This window comes from Lissotriton helveticus, chromosome 12, assembly GCF_964261635.1.
Source record: "Lissotriton helveticus chromosome 12, aLisHel1.1, whole genome shotgun sequence".
Lineage (NCBI taxonomy): Eukaryota > Metazoa > Chordata > Amphibia > Caudata > Salamandridae > Lissotriton > Lissotriton helveticus.
Genome location: NC_136073.1, coordinates 49,137,409 through 49,150,037, shown reverse-complemented (window position 1 = coordinate 49,150,037; position 12,629 = coordinate 49,137,409). Strand labels below are relative to the sequence as shown.

Below are 12,629 nucleotides of genomic sequence, written 5' to 3'. Positions count from 1 at the left end.
TGGTTTTGCACTCATTGAAGAATGTGCAAAGCACTCCTGTGAGTAACTCTGCTCGGTGGGACAGGGAGCAGGCGAGATGGGGTAGCTGTGGGAATGGAATGCCCTGTGGGTTGGTGCAAACTCACAAACTTACAGGTACTCACCAACCCCCTCCCTGACATGGGCAGGAGTAAACCTTTATACGGGGTGTGAAAGAACCACACCCCCTCCTAAAAAAGGTGGGGTGCAGAAAAAGGGGTATCTGATAGAGGGAATGGCGTTCCTCCTGAAAAAAAATACAAAAAAATTGAAGCAAATTTGCAATTACGGTGCAGATTTTCACACGAGCAGACAGGGGCAGGAGACACTAAAATTCTGTGTGGGGGTGAGGGGGACAGGGACAACCTTGTGGACTTTCCAGTGACCCTATACAAATCACCGCCTATTTAATAATACAATTGCATACTTTTGAAGTGAAATATTGAGAAAAGCTGTGGAAAACGATCATATTAAACGTTTCCACTCCGCCCATCCACCAGGTATTGCAGCCCCTTTAGGTATGGTGCACTCCCCCACCCTGGGAAAACAAGGTTGTTCAAAGAAAGTAGCGCTTTCACTGGCAAACGCTGAAAAGTGGCGCTAATGTGTGTGGGTGTAAATAACAATCTGGCCTGTCTGCTGACCACGCAGTACTGCTTTTTCAGGTATTTAACTATTTTTTCTCTACCTCCTGAGGTTTTTCTTTTGAATAGAAAACGAGGAAATTTCCAGCCAAAGTGTTCCACCTTTTTTGGATCCATTTCACAGGGGAACAAATAAAGAAAAGGGGAGGCGAGAGAGAGTACACGAGCTGTCTCTTGAAATCTGCAGGTAAGGACGAGCGAGACAGAGATGGAGGAATAAAGAGAGACAGAGGGGAACGGAGGAGGGCGGCTGCCAGAGGCAGATCAGGAGAAGTGGGCACTGTCCCTGCCTTCTCTGGGCATGAAGGAAAAGAGACAGGGTTTGTTTACCTTCTGTGCTCTTCCCAGAACGCCTGAGCCTTTCTGCAGCATAACAAAGGGCAGAGGGCGGCGGCCTCTTTGACTGACTGCAGGCAGGTCCAGTGCAGGGCCATTAGGTAGCCTTTCGTGTGCTAATGGCCCTGGGAATAACAGAAGGGAGAGGGGAAATTCCTTGTGTCCCCTCTTCCCCCCCACCCTTGTCCCCCTCACTTCAAAATCTGGGGGGGATATATCGCCCCACACTTCCCACGCCCATGCAAGCATAGTTGCACATGGTATATGAAGTCACAAATGTTTGATAAGAGTATACCTGAAACTTGGTGAAATAAAATATGTGCCCAGGATCACACAGTTCGGTCAGGCAGGGAGATGGAATTGTTCTCATGTTTTCTGGTTCCACGGTGTACAATTCAGCCTCTAGGCGGGTATCTCTTTCTCGCCCCTGTGTTCTCATCAAACGTCACTGCTTTGTTTTGGATGATTGCGCACGAGGTGCGCGCGTGGGCCCGTGGGCAGGAAGACGACGCCACATGAAAGCCTTGCGTTCCGGGAGGACCCGGTGCTGAGCCTGGGCCCAGCTCCCACCTCGGGTCACGCGCAGCAGCATCCGTGTTCATTAATGTCTTCATGCTAGGGCTGCTAATACACCCGCCCTGGAGCAGGTGAAACCTTCCTTCCTGTGCTCAGCGGCCCTCTTTGGACACCAGGGCACGAGCTGTCCCGGCGCACCCGTGCGCCAGCGCCTCCCTGCTCCAACGTGGGTGTCATTGTGGCCCCTAGGAGCCCTCTGTGGGCCGAGGCGTGTTCCAGGGGCCGTGTCTTCTACCCCACCCACGGCGTGTTCTTGATCTTGTTTAGGGGGTCGTTGTGAGTCTAGAGCTCCACTCTAGAGGGGTTGTGAGGGACCCACTATTTGTGCATATCATTGTCATGTTCCTGAGGGTGCAACCCGAGCCCTGTTATCCCAACTCCGGTGCAAGACTTGTCGGAGCAACAGGCAAAATTATATTTTACTGTTTGGGTGCTCCCGCTTCCAGAGCAATAAGGACACTTTTAGTTATTTTTTTCCTTTCAATAGTATGCTCTCCTATGCCTGCAATGTCAGGCAGCCCCCTCTAGCGCTGCAGTCAAGCTGCGAATTCCCATTTGCTAGCAGTACATGCAGACAGTATTTTATGTAGCGCTGATATATTAACAGGACAAGTGACCTACCTTCAGTGCAGTTACTGGCCGCGTCTCTTGCCCTTCCTGGGGGTCATCCCACTGGAGAATAGAGGCTTTGGGGAATTGTCACCAAGCACCGTCCCTACCATCGGACTTGGGAAGTGTGAACGAGACAGACTCAGCCCTCCCAGGGCTTACACCTGTCGCCCGCAGGTAGCATCTCCCCAGCAGGTGCTTATCTCACTGAGCCATCCTGCTGCACAGTGCAAGGCGTGTTCCTTTGGTCTCTGTTCCTCAGTGCAATTCAGGGCGGGAAATGGAACACATAAATGAGGGTGATAGAAGAGGGCGGAGTCACGAAGGGCGGAGTCACGAGGAATTGAACCAATGGCAGGTAGATTATGCAGTGCCAGTGAGAACCCTGGAACGCGCAGGGCTTTAAGTGGACAGGGTCCTGCAGGTGCTCAGCCCTGGTAGTTCTAAAAAGCAGGTGTTGAGACGGGTCCCTATCGGGCTCTCCATTTCAGCCACCCCCCTCAGCGTGACAAAAATCTTAACTCTGCAGCCGTGTCACCTTCACTGTCTTTGATGTAACTTCAAAGAGACCCGTTATAGTTATTTCAGTCTCATCATTTCAGAACTGAAGCTTTTTTAATATTATATACAGTAAAGTGATACTTATTGCTTATTTATCTTATGCAACTCACAACCATTGACAGAGCCAATAGCCCTGGTTTGTGTAAAATAAATTGTAAATTGATACTTGTATAGCACACTACTCTCCCGCAAGGGTCTCAAGGCACTTGTACGAATACCGCTGTGGAACCTATCCTGGCTTTCCCTGTGAGGTGGCCACTCCTGGGCACCCCCAAGGTGAAGCCAGGCATCCTTAGCGTTGTGGGGTCTGTTGTGGAGATTAAGCAAGCTATTGCCCAGAGTTGCAGAGTGGGACTCCACGATTGGAATAGGCACCGAGGCGAGAATGATCAGGTCCGTGGAATTTTGAGCCCAAGACCCGCCGAGGCGGGGAATTGAACCCTGGTCCCGGGCTAGACCTCTGCATTAGGGTCTGCCGCTCTAACCATTGAGCCACACTTTCCTCTTCTCCACTTGTATTATTCTCTGGATGGATGGAAGCCTTGTCTTTATCTTCCCAGACCTGGTCTCTTTACTATTCTTGGTTTTGTGGCCCTGGCTCCAGTCCTGCTGTTCCTGGTTCTGTTACTGTTAGTCCACCTGGTCACCCCCGCCCTGCTGCTGCCACAGGTCCTGCTTGTTATCCGGGTCCTCCTGGCCAAGCTTCTCCCTCCTATCACTCCTCCTCCTGGCTAGCCAGGTCCCGCCTCCAAGCCTGCCACTCAAGATTTTTGTTTGTCTGTTCACTGGCTGTGAATTTTTCTGGCACACTCACAAGGGTCCCCTGAGGTGAAGCCAGAGGGCCTTCAGGCAGAGATCAGGGCGGCCATAGCACCCCTAGGGTCACGGTGGGCTCAAGGAGTGAATGAACTCTAGGTTTACACAACAACACATTCTGTTCCATGAACTCAGTCATGCGGCCCAGTAATGGTGAAACCTGCCTGATGGGTGTCAACAAATGCATCTGCCAATCAACAAACAGAAGCAGCAGCAAGGGCCCTGAAACATGACCTTTCACTGTGAGATGTGCTGAACACTGGACTCAGACCAGAGTGCCCGCTGCCACGTCTGTGCACCCATCAATGTATCCTACCAGACCAGGGATCCCACTACCAGGTCTGTGCACCCATCAATGCGTCCTACCAGACCAGAGACCCCACTGCCAGGTCTGTGCACCAATCAATGTGCCCTACCAGACCTGAGATCCCGCTGCTAGGTCTGTGCACCCATCAATGCGTCCTACCAGACCAGGGATCCCACTGCCTGATTTGTGCACCCATAAATGTGTCCTACCAGAGTAGGAATCCCACTACCAGGTTTGAGCACCCATCAATGTGCCCTACCAGACCTGAGATCCTGCTGCCAGGCCGGTGCACCTATCAATGTGTCCCTCCCAGACCAGAGATCCCGCTGCCAGGCTGGTGCAGTCTTTCCATCTCCGTGTCCCTTCTAGCAGCCCACAAACAATCTGGATGAACTTGCCGCACGCCAGGTATACCCAATGTATCATCAATCATAGAACTCTGCCCTCCAGAATCAGGCAGTCTTCATCCTTCTTCTAACGGCCCAAGGAGGTCGCCTGGAGGTCCTTGGGCAGCACCTTCCTGAGGCTTCCTCCTGATTCTCAACTCGTTCTGCTCCAGATCCGCTTTGGTTAAGTCTCTGAATCTGTCTTGGTTAAATCTCTGGGTCCGATTTGGTTCAGTCTCTGGGTCCTCTTTGGTTAAGTTCCTGGATCCATCTTGGTTAAGTCTCTGGATCCATCTTGGTTAAGTGTCTGGGTCCATCTTGGTTAAGTCTCTGGATCCGTCTTGGTTAAGTCTCTGGATCCATCTTGGTTAAGTGTCTGGGTCCATCTAGGTTAAGTCTCTGGATCTGTATTGGTTAAGTCCCTGAATCTATCTAGGTTAAGTCTCTGGGTCCTCTTTGGTTCAGTCTCTGGGTCCTCTTTGGTTAATTCTCTGGATCCGTCTTGGTTAAGTCTCTGGATCCATCTTGGTTAAGTGTCTGGGTCCATCTTGGTTAAGTCTCTGGATCCGTCTTGGTTAAGTCTCTGGATCCATCTTGGTTAAGTGTCTGGGTCCATCTTGGTTAAGTCTCTGGATCCGTCTTGGTTAAGTCCCTGAATCCATCTAGGTTAAGTCTCTGGGTCCGCTTTGGTTAAGTCTCTAGGTCCTCTTTGGTTAAGTCTCTGGATCGGTCTTGGTTAAGTCTCTGGATCTTCTTGGTTAAGTCTCTGGGTCAACTTTGGTTAAGTCTCTAGATCCGTCTTAGTTAAGTCTCTGGATTCATCTTGGTTAAGTCTCTGGATCCATCTTGGTTAAGTCTCTGGATCCATCTTGGTCAAGTCTCTGGATCCATCTTGGTTAAGTCTCTGGATCGCCTTGGTTAAGTCTCTGGGTCCGCTTTGGTTCAGTCTTTGGGTCCACTTTGGTGGACCCGTCTTGTTTAAGTCTATGGATTCGTGTTGGTTAAGTCTCTGGGACCACTTTGGTTCAGTTTCTGGGTCCACTTTGTTTAAGTCTCTGGATCGGTCTTGGTTAAGTCTCTGGATCTTCTTGGTTAAGTCTCTGGGTCAACTTTGGTTAAGTCTCTAGATTCGTCTTGGTTAAGTCTCTGGATCCATCTTGGTTAAGTGTCTGGGTTCGTCTTGGTTAAGTCTCTGGGACCGCTTTGGTTAAGTCTCTGGGTCCGCTTTGGTTGAGTCTCTGGGTCCTCTTTGGTTGAGTCTCTGGATCGGTCTTGGTTAAGTCTCTGGATCGCCTTGGTTAAGTCTCTGGGTCCGCTTTGGTTCAGTCTCTGAGTCCACTTTGGTGGACCCGTCTTGGTTAAGTCTCTGGATTCGTCTTGGTTAAGTCTCTGGGACCACTTTGGTTCAGTTTCTGGGTCCACTTTGTTTAAGTCTCTGGATCCGTCTTGGTTAAGTCTCTGGATCTTCTTGGTTAAGTCTCTGGGTCAACTTTGGTTAAGTCTCTAGATTCGTCTTGGTTAAGTCTCTGGATTCATCTTGGTTAAGTCTCTGGATCCATCTTGGTTAAGTGTCTGGGTTCGTCTTGGTTAAGTCTCTGGATCTGTCTTGGTTAAGTCTCTGGATCTTCTTGGTTAAGTCTCTGGGTCCACTTTGGTTCCGTCTCTGGGTCCACTTTGGTTAATTCTCTGGATCTGTCTTGGTTAAGTCTCTGGATCCGTCTTGGTTAAGTCTCTGGAACCGCTTTGGTTAAGTCTCTGGGTCTGCTTTGGTTAAGTCTCTGGATCCGTCTTGATAAGTCTCTGGGTCCGTCTTGGTTAAGTCTCTGGGTCTGCTTTGGTTAAGTCTCTGGATCTGTCTTGATTAAGACTTTGGATCTGTCTTGGTTAGTTTCAAGTTTATTTTATTTAGCATAGTTACTTAAAACCATTGCTACAAAATATCTCATTGCAAATTAAAACTGGTTAAAAAGACATTATAACCAAATGGTATTTACAGTACATAAAAAAATAAGCAGTTATTATAGCAGTGTCAGTCTTTTTCCTTATCTGCTGTATAGCTGTTCAGACTTTAGCATTTTCTTCTCCATTTGTCTTAAAAATTTTACAAAGCGACAGTTAAGCTGCGTGTCCTCGGGTGCAAAACATGCCCACACACAGCTTGTCTCCGTGTGCGAATGCCTCTCTGGTTAAAAAGTGGTTTAAGAAGCCGTCTCCTTTCCTCTGTTAGATCTTTACATGTGCAGAGGAAATGCAGCATATCTTGTTGCATTGTCCCACATAAACGGCAGTTATAATCAGATTGGTTTTTCAGCCAATGTGGAAGGTGCTTTGTGCATGGCAACAAGCCTAATCTGTATTTTAAAAATAGAATTTTTGTATGTTTGGCAAAACCCAAATCTAGATACTTTTGTGCCGCCAGAGAGGAATAGGTACCCAGAATCATCCAGCCATGCGACCTACTTGTTAGGGCTGCCTTGTCTTCAATCCAAGATTCATTTCGTACTTTTTTCTTGGTTAGTTTTTTAAGGAGGTAATGACTTGTGGGAGTTGCCCAAAGTTCGGTAAGACCCAGCGTTGACACGCTTGTTGCTAGATATTTTGGCGCTGGTGATGACTCTTTCTGCTGTAGCTCAGTCCACAAGTGCCAATTTAGGGTACCAGGTTCAGATTTCCTTACTTTGTCCCAAAAGATGACTATCGCACCTTTCCTTGCAATGGTCTGTTTTTGCACACCAAACTCAAGCCTAATTTGTGCTGGAGAGACTCATGTTGGTAGACCAAAAATGATCCTGTATACTTTTGCAACCACCACATCCAAGAGCTTCGAGTCCCTCTCTCTCTGTGCTTCGCTCCCATAGGTTATTGTGGGTAGAAGTTGTGCCCATATAACTTCAACCAAAGGAGCGAGTGAGGGGCCTGTCAGTCTGGAGTTGAGGTTTCTCAATGAGGCTACTAAGGCTATGCCTTTCCTTTTAATTGTGTCTCTCTGGGTTACAAAGTGCCCGCCTTTATCAATGATCACCCCCAAACATTTATACTCTTTGGCTGAATCTATTTGAATCTTATCCCAAAATCAGACAGGTGTTTTCCTAAAATTCTTTTTAATTGTCATGGTTTTTGTTTTTTCCAAGTTGATATTTAGGTCATTAGCCTCAGAGTATTGAAACGTGATGTCAAGTAGAGGCTGTAGACCCACCTTCGTTTGGCTGATCAATATTAGGTCGTCAGCGTAGAGTAGGCATGGTAATATTAGATTCCCAATCTTTGGAGCATGCGAGTTGCTTGCATTTAGTAACGGAATCAAATCTGCTAAAAACAGATTAAATAGCTTTGGGGCCAATACGCAGCCTTGCTTGAGGCCTTTTGTTGTTGGGATTTTCCTCGATAGTGTTGACCCGTTACCGAGCTTTATTTGCACCCAGGTTTCAGTGTGCAAATTAATTAACAGGTTCAGTAAAGCCTGGGGAATGCCCAGGCCTGCCAGTTTCAACCAAAGTTTTTGTCGGTTTGTATGATCAAAAGCTGCCCGATAATCGATGAAGCACAAATGTAATGGTGTTCTTGTGATCTCAGCCTTATCGGTTAACAGAGCCATTGTTGTTATGTTTGTTGTGGTCCCAACAGATTTAGAAAAGCCGGTTTGGTTTAGGGGGATGGTTGAATTGTCTTCCGCTCAGAGTTGCAGTTCGTCCAGCAGCGTCCCGGCAAAGTATTTTGCCTCATTGTCCAAAAGGGCAACTAAGCGGTAGTTCTTGGGTTGAGTCTTGTCACCTGATTTAAAGATTGGTGAAATTATCGAGGTCCGCCATGATGGAGGAAGACGGCCTGTTGCTCTTATCTCCCCGAACAGAGGACTGAGTTCCTTCGCCCAGTATTCTGTGTCTTGTTTGTAATGCAGAGGTGGGATTCCATTTGGCCCCGGTGCCCCTTCTTGCCTTCCCTTCCTAATGTATTTGTTGATTGTTTATATGTGATCATTTAGAGGAGTAAGTCCCGGTTATTCTCCTTCGTGCAGTTCCTCTGGAGTTAAATTTTCCTAATTCGGTTGATGATTCCAAATCCTAGACTGCAGTGCGTAGTCCATGCTAGTTTCAGCTTGCGGTATGTTTTTCCTTTGATGAAAATGATTTCCAAGGAAAGTGGCCCAGTCTTCCTCAGATATATTTGAAGACAGACCCTCGTGCATCGGATGGGTAAATCTTTTTATAGTTTCCCAGAATCTCGCACTGTTTTTCAACTTAGAGTCCGCATGCAATTTCGCCCATAAGGTATCCTCGTTGTTGTGCGTAGCTTCCCAAATTGCTTGCTTTAGGTATAACTTCTGCTGTCGCAATTCAGCTAGTTTTATGATGTCGGGTGGATACTGACGCACCTGCCTGGTAAACCTTTCCATTTAGTTGATCTTAAGATATTTGGGCACAATATAAGTTCCTGGGGCCGATGATCACTATCTAGTTTGTCGCCCATACTGAATGAGAAGATTTCTTTAAAGAGAGTTAGGGATACAAAAGTGTAGTCCAGCGTAGAACTTTTTTTTAGAGATTGATGAGTGAATGCAGGAGGTGTATCACCTGTGGTTCTGCCATTTGCTGCACGCAGCATAAAATGTTCAAGGTCCTCTATAAGAAGTTGACCAACTTTTGATGGAGCTACTGTTGAGTTGGTTCTCTGTTGCAGGATGTTCCATAACTGGTTAAGTAGAGAGACTTCCTCCGCTTTTGATGGCCTCAAGTAGATGTAAATTAAAGTCTCCTGTCAGTATCATGTCCGGTGTATTAACTTTGCTCATGCAAGACTCTACGAATTTGACTAATTGCTTTGTGTCATTAGATTTCCTGTTGGGATGTATATATGTGTTTATTATTACTATCTCCTTGTGCCTATTCCCTAGTTGCCCCTTTATGGAGGAGATTTTGATAGCAATGGATTCCGGTGTAGTTAAGGCCACTAGATGGACAGAATTTGTGCAGATGTTACTTGTGTAGGTCACCAGGCCTCCCTGCAGATGGCCACATTTTGTTTTTTTGAGAGCTGGAGCATAGAACCGTAAATATCCTTGTAGATGTGGTGGATACGTCATCCATGACTCCGGGAAAGCAATGATGTGGAATGACATTAGATAATTCATGAAGGTGTGGTCCGACGACTTGCTATTTAGCCTGTTGATGTTCCAGGAGCATATCCGTAATAAGTTTGTTTCACCTTCTGAGATATTATACCTGCTATTCTGTCAATTGCTTGTTCCTTGGTTGGAAAGTACCCTCGAGCGCCATCCTGAGTCTTCTTGGCAGATGCCTTGATGAAGATGATTCGGGTGATATCTACCTTTGTCCTGTGACTGCCTCATGCTGACCGGGAGGGTCCCCTTGCCCCTCTCAATATTGACTTAGGGGCCTTTTGTTCTGTTAGCCGACTATCCCTTTGGCTCTGTAATAATGGTGCTGGATAACCAGGTGATATAGTGGGTTTTATTTTTATGCCCCAGTTTTCAAATGTCGAAGCTTCCAATAAAATTCTTTGTGCAATAAATTCCGACCTCCATGTTGTCCGTGTAATCTCACCCTCCCTAGGGTCCCCATGGCTGATGAACTCTACTGAATCCAGGTCCGTTGAGTTTACCTCCATTAATGAGGGTATATGTGTGAATAAGTGCAGAATGTTCCCACAATTTAATATGTCGTGAGCCCCTCTAGATATATAAGCTGGTACAAAAACTAGTGTTTTCACATTGCATGTAAAGGTCTACCTGTAAGTTTGGTAATATTATCATCCCTCAGACACAACTTTTGTCTAGAGATCCCCTCCTAACAGGGTAATATCCGGCTTGGAGCAATAAATAAAGTTACAAAAAAGTGTGTGGTTTCTGCTCTTTTTTTGTCACCGCCCAAATAAACCTGTAATCAAGGAAGACAAAAGGCTGGGCCTCGACTGCAGAGTCCCATTCACCCAGCACAACAGAGCCTGCAGCCCCACCCCTCACACCCGCCATCTAGCAAAGGACAGTGCTTCAGGAAGTCTAGTCAGCAGCCCCTTTGCTTACAAAGCATTCAGGGCAGATGTAGTAAATTCAATTTAGCGAGTCCTTAATAGCGATTTTTACCAAATTGCTATTAAGGACTCGCTAAATTGAGTGTAGGTAGGAATCACTAAAATCTTAGTGATTTCTTAATATTCCTTAATAACAAATCGCTAATTGAGATTCATTAATAAGGAATACCTAGCCATTCATTCTTATGGGATAGGAGGCCCATATGAATGAATGGGAAGATATTCAGTATTTGCGATTCAGTATTAAAGAATCGCAAATAGCGAGAGCTATTTCAAGAGTGCCAGGGTGTCCAAAGAACACCCTGTTGCACCCCTGAAATGTGCATGTCTGCACATGTGGCGCACATACATGCCATAAGGGCATGGATGTGTGCCACATGGCATTTTAAAAAAAGCAAAAAAGTGCTTTTTTAAAGGAAATCGCTACACCAACTTGAATTTGGTGGTAATTAGCGATTCCTTGAGGCTGAAGTGCACTTTTTTTGGTGCTACTTACATTGCATTTAAGGAATCGCTATTTCCGATTCTTTAAATGCAAGAGCAAAATAAGGAATTGCAATTTTGCGATTCCTTATTTTGCAAGTAGGTTTCAACTCACCTACATTGCTCTCAGTTAAATACCCGTCGGTAACGCAGAAATTATGAGAATTTCTGTGTTACAGCTCGGTATTTGGCCCTAAGTTTCTTAAGAGAGGCCAGCGACCATCCGCCTCACCTCGGCGTCTGAAACTCCACCTGCCAGCCACCTGAATGCCGGCCATACACTCCCACTCTCTGGGGGAATGCCTCCATTTTGTGCAATGTCAAACTAAAAGCATTCAAATTGTCATCTCATTTTCTTAGTATTAGTTATGAGGAACCAAGCTTGAGGATGAACATCAGAATATGTAAAATTAAAAGAAGTGGAAGGGTTGAGGAGGAAAATACCTACTGATGTAACAATCAGTGGCTAAGTACGCCAACAGGAGACATGTCTTTGGCGGAACAACACTGTTGAGGGTCTCACAACAATTTTGGTGTTGCCCTCTTTCCCCCATCTCAACACAACCCCTCCTCTCCTTGTGATTTAAGGGCAGTTGAGTGAAACTTTAAGTTCTCCCTCCCTGTTTTGATTCTTCAGAATGAACATCAGAAGTTATCCTATCCAACTTTTGAAGAACTTCCTTGTCAATCTTTCTATTATTAACCCATATATTTTTTCACATTGCTATGATTTTGAGGTTAGTGCTTCCTTTGAGCGCAGCCTAATGCTCACGCTATATCCCTATATATACGTCCGGCCATTACTTTACGCTTCCAATGCTTCAACTGACTCCATCTCTGGAGTCTAGTGGTATCCTAGCCTAGCAGTGTACAGACTACTGGTCTGATTCTAGTGCCTTCCAAACGTGCCTAGAATAGCACTATCTTCACACACAAGTGAAGTTTCTTTCTACAATCTAGCATCTCAAAAGAAAATCCTCTATACTTCTAAAATACAGCATGAAAACTAACCTTAACAATAGACTTCTGATTGTTGCCTCTCCTTTTTTCCTCTCAAATGGTCCCCCCTTGCATCGTTTGCATACCTACTTTCTCTGACCACACTCTGAGTCCCGTGCATGCTTGCATTTTTCATTCTCTATTTATGTATTTCTGCAACTGCCCACAAAGCTTTTCAAAGCTCACAACCTCTCCGTCTTTGAACGTCAGACCCCGGTAGCCTAGCAATGCCTAATCTCGTCTCTCTCAGCTATTACGCCCACCAACCATCTGCATGAACTCACCTGCACCCCCCCATTAATGATCATACCCAACTCATATCAGTTTAATGTACCACAAAGAGATTGGAGCGAATGCACATAATGGTTTATGCTTGAGCACACAAGACGAAACCCAATAACCAAGACTACCCAGTGGAAGAGGTGTGGCGCAGCGACTACCCAGTGGAAGAGGTGTGGCGCAGCGACTACCCAGTGGAAGAGGTGTGGCGCAGCGACTACCCAGTGGAAGAGGTGTGGCGCAGCGACTACCCAGTGGAAGAGGTGTGGCGCAGCGACTACCCAGTGGAAGAGGTGTGGCGCAGCGACTACCCAGTGGAAGAGGTGTGGCGCAGCGACTACCCAGTGGAAGAGGTGTGGCGCAGCGACTACCCAGTGTAAGAGGTGTGGCGCAGCGACTACCCAGTGTAAGAGGTGTGGCGCAGCGACTACCCAGTGGAAGAGGTGTGGCGCAGCGACTACCCAGTGGAAGAGGTGTGGCGCAGCGACTACCCAGTGTAAGAGGTGTGGCGCAGCGACTACCCAGTGTAAGAGGTGTGGCGCAGCGACTACCCAGTGGAAGAGGTGT

The 12,629-nt window shown here is 46.7% G+C and overlaps 1 protein-coding gene across 2 annotated transcripts in view; it reads right to left on the bottom strand.

Moving 5' to 3' along the window:
- Window positions 1-12,629, bottom strand: part of LOC144799745 (monocarboxylate transporter 13-like) — a 241,066-nt gene that overhangs the window by 134,345 nt on the left and 94,092 nt on the right. Inside the window, exon 1 of one of the 2 annotated variants that reach the window (XM_078671271.1) lies at window positions 2,196-2,750. The exons of the other annotated variant lie outside the window; for it this stretch is intronic. The gene's annotated coding sequence lies outside the window, so the exon portion shown is untranslated. Of the gene's footprint in view, window positions 1-2,195; window positions 2,751-12,629 lie in introns of those variants that run through there. 2 annotated transcript variants of the gene reach the window in all.